The 4,152-nt window shown below is 44.2% G+C and overlaps 1 protein-coding gene across 1 annotated transcript in view; it reads left to right on the forward strand.

Moving 5' to 3' along the window:
- Nucleotides 1-413: 413 nt before the first annotated feature.
- The window catches only part of LOC109310419 (ran-binding protein 10-like), a 55,584-nt gene continuing 51,845 nt past the window's right edge, over nt 414-4,152 (forward strand). The window contains exon 1 of the mRNA XM_019535533.1: nt 414-598. The gene's annotated coding sequence lies outside the window, so the exon portion shown is untranslated. The remainder of the gene's footprint in view (nt 599-4,152) is intronic.

Genomic DNA, 4,152 nt, shown 5'->3' on the forward strand with positions numbered 1-4,152 from the left:
TGAGAATTGTTCAGTGAAGCATACCAATGTGTTTGAAACCAACAGCATTCACAGGAAAGTGCCATATTCAACAAGTTCCTCATTTTAAAAAATGTTGGAAAAGGGTTCTCACTTTTCCAACAAAGAATTCCACTTTTGATTGACAACTTGTTTTGAAATTTAAACTAATTGATTATTTTTTCTATAAATAAAAAAAATCTAAATTAAATGTTTTCAATGACCAAAACAAAATAAGATATTTAAATTTTATGTTAAAAATTTTAGAATTGGACTTTTCATCCCAATTGGGCACTAGAAATTATTTCACAGTCTTGGAATTTTTCTACCCAGCTCTAGGCTGGGAGAATTGTTTCCATCCCAGCTCTAGGCACTATATACAGCCCCTTCTAGACCTCCCTCTTTACTGACTTGTTCTTCTTTCATTCTGCAGGCTGGGATAAACACTCATACGGGTACCATGGTGATGATGGGCACTCCTTCTGTTCTTCGGGGACAGGCCAGCCCTATGGTCCTACGTTCACTACTGGAGATGTGATTGGCTGCTGTGTCAACCTCATCAACAACACCTGTTTCTACACAAAGAATGGCCACAGCTTAGGTAGGCAGAGGGGGCATCTCCCAGAGAAAGAATGAGCCACCCATTTCTGCTGTTCCTTCTGACACTAGCTGTGCAACTGTTTATCCTCTGAGTTCATGCATTACAATTCTATTCTGCAGTTGGGAGCAAAACTTTAAAAACAAGTGAGAACACAGTGACAACCAGGAGCTGTAAGGTTCGCTAAAGCCATGAGCAGTTCCAGTACAAATAACAGTTTCTGTAACTGCAAATGCCATACTTATTTAACCAAATTATAAATGTATGCCTGGGTCCCTAAGCTGCTGTCCCTCCCCTGTGCTTCTGCACAGCCAAAGTTAGCGGGGGTGAGTAGTGTAATTAGTGGCTAGGTGGCACTGCCCTGGGTGGAAGGGCAGTATAGTTACAGAAGTTTTGGCTTGTGTATTACCTAACAAACTACAAAACCACTATATGGCTTTTTAAAAGGACTTGTTTGAGTCTCACTCTGGTGAGCCAAAAACTGAAGCTCTCTGCATTAGCCCAATATTATGTTTCATTTTAACGCTGGCTTATATTTTGGTTCATTCCTTAATCATCTCAAGCAAGGACGTTCTAGCTTTACCCAACTCACTGTTGGTTTGGGAGCTTATGGGAGCTTGAGAGCTGTACCTGATTTGTATAAAATGGGGTTTTTGTAGGCACCTTCAATATATTTCTCATAGAGGCAACAGACCCAGTGTGGAATGCTCACTCATTCTGCTGGAATTCACTGTAACTTGATTGGTTAGAATAAAGTGTTTAGCTTATTTTGATTAATTTCTCAAACTTTCTCAGTCATAATGTTTTTGATTTGGCTAGGCACAAACACTCCCTGTTTCCTTTTTTCCTTTGCTTCTCTTTGCTATGTTGATCCTAGTTTGCTTAATTTAAGCTGAAGAGAGTAGTACAAAAATGCCCCCCCCCAAGCTGTATAAGGACACAATACTGAGGGAAGAGAGTGTTTCTTAGCAAATAAATTTTGTAAAAAGTCCTGTTTTCTGGCAGCTTGTAACCAATTTTAACTTCAGCTAATGATCTTTATGTATTGTCCTCATCAGGTCTGAAGAGCTATCTCAGCTTTCCCCACACTCCCTGTTCAGAACTGGGAAGTGAATCTCACGTCATCAGCAGCTTCCCCCTCTATCCTTTTGTGCTTCATCGTTATTTTTCTCCTTTCCTTAAATTACTGGGGTCCCATTTTTGTATTTTTCCAGTTCAGCAACATCAAGAACATCCCACCAGCACATCTTTTTGATGTTGCTTGTAACAGCTGAATTCAGAATTGGGTTATAGCACATGCCAGTTAGCTTCAGAGTAATGAATCAAGGAAAGCAAGGAAGCTACAGAAGCCCTTGCTGAGGGGGCTGTCAGTATAAGCACAGGTAGTGCACTGCAGCAGGGGAAGGCATCTGCATTCACTTGATGCACCTGTAGCAGTGGTGCTGCTTTCTTCCATAATGAAAAAGTAATTGCTAAAAAGAGTCTGAGTCTGTTTAATGTTAAACGTCTGTGGTAGTTCCCATACTTAATTTCCTTGCATCTGTACCATGATTTGGCCATGTTGCTTTTCACTATCTGATTAGATGTGACAAAACAAGGGGAAATAAATCAGCAAAATGTTGTGCATCTACAGATGTATCACAAGCAGGTCCAGGGAGGTGATCCTTACCCTCAGGCCACAGTTGGAGTACTGCATCCAGTTCTGGGTGCTGCACTTCAAGAGGGATGTGGCTAGCATTGAGAGGGTCCAGAGGAGGGCCACTCACATGGTCAAGAGGCAGCGCGGCAGGGCTTATGAAGAGAGGCTAAAGGGCCTGAACCTATTCAGCCTCCACAAGAGAAGGGTGAGAGGGGATCTGGTGGCTATTTACAAACTCACCAGGGGGGACCAACAGGAATTGGGGGAGGCTCTAGGGTTACTAGGAATAACGGCCAGAAATTGTTACAGAGCAGGTTCAGGCTGGACATCAGGAGACATTACTTTACAGTTAGGGCTGCCAGGCTCTGAAATGGCCTCCCAAGTGAAGTGGTACGCTCTCCTACTTTGGGGGTCTTCAAGAGGAGGCCGGACAGATATTTGGCTGGGGTGATATGACCCTGACACCCATTCCTGCCCCGGGCAGGGGATCAGACTTGGTGATCTGTTTAGGTCCCTTCTGACCCTAAGCACTATGATGCTATGAAATTACACCAGACTCAGTCATTAGAATCTCCTGGCTCTATCTCATATTTTGCCTAGAGTTCTTTTATGCTCAAGATTCATTCAGTCATATTTACAGTGGCGGTGTACTTTTTTTGTTGCCATTTTGTTTTAGTGATAGTTTTCTTCCGTGGAAAGCTTGCGGGAGTGTGGGCTGCTTGTGAGTACCTCTCAGGTAAAAGTTGAAAAATGAAGCGAGTAGAATTCTCTTCATAAAGGAGTTCTGTGGATTAGTTCATCAGCATTTACTGCATGCTGTCTCTTAGGAGACACTAGGTTAGGGAGATCTAGGGTATCTTACTGCTGGCAGGAGAGATGTGGTATGTAGGACAGAAGTGTGTGTGGGAAAGGATGAGACATGACTAATTTCCTGAGAATCTTATTCATGTGTTTAGATCTTTCTCAGCCTGGGGTGGCAGAGTGACTGTGCTTCTAGAGCTGGGGGAAAGAAACCCTTAAAAAGGCAGATGCTTTGTATGCTTTGTCTAGATAAGGATTTAGAGAAGTACTATATTCAGAAAAGCAGAGCATTATAGCACTTCAATCACGACGTTTGATCTCCTGCCATCAGCTGCCCCCTCTTCTTGCACTAAAGGTGGCAGAACACTTCACCCTGCTCTGTGAAAGTGCAACTACAGTCTGATCCGGAAGGTGGTGGCTAATGGCAAGTGGTGTCTACTACTTCTTAAAGGAAAGCAGCATGGGGCCAAATGGAGAAGTTTCCATCATTTGAGCTGGGGAAAACTTTTCTTGGCCCAAGTGATCACAAACCCTTGAGCAACCTGTCAGCCATGCCAAAGCTCTTCACTGGAGATAGGCAGAGTGATTGCAACAGGAAGGTGCAGAACATGCAATTCTGCCGTGCAGCGGATACCAGAGGACAACAAGAGCATTAGTTTACTTTCAACCCAGGGACCCCTGCAACCCTGGGCATGCATCTGAATGAAAAGCTTAAACATTGCACCTTTCATCTTAATGATAGACTGAGAATCCAGTGTGGGCACGTCCAGATGAGTGCATACGTGCATCTTGCAGCCCTTTGAGAGACTGCAAGAGGCATATGCGGGAACAAAAAAATGTTCCCCCTGCTGCAGATTTGCAGTGTGGGGGCAAAATTAGATCCCTGGATATCCAGGGGTCAAAAAATACCCCAGGGGAAAATAGCAGAAAGCAGCCGGAGGGTCGGGTCCTCCACAGAGACTCTCTGGTAGCCAGCCATACTATCTCTATGGTTGGCCCTCACCCCAGTGCTGAAGCACATTGCCTGCCCATGCAGGACAGGCAGCATGCCAACTGTAGGGAGTTGGACCCGGGCTATGTGCTGGTAAGTGGGGGGGGAACATGGGGAGATCCCTAG

Source organism: Crocodylus porosus, unplaced genomic scaffold, assembly GCF_001723895.1.
Source record: "Crocodylus porosus isolate Cpor-Errol unplaced genomic scaffold, CroPor_comp1, whole genome shotgun sequence".
Lineage (NCBI taxonomy): Eukaryota > Metazoa > Chordata > Crocodylia > Crocodylidae > Crocodylus > Crocodylus porosus.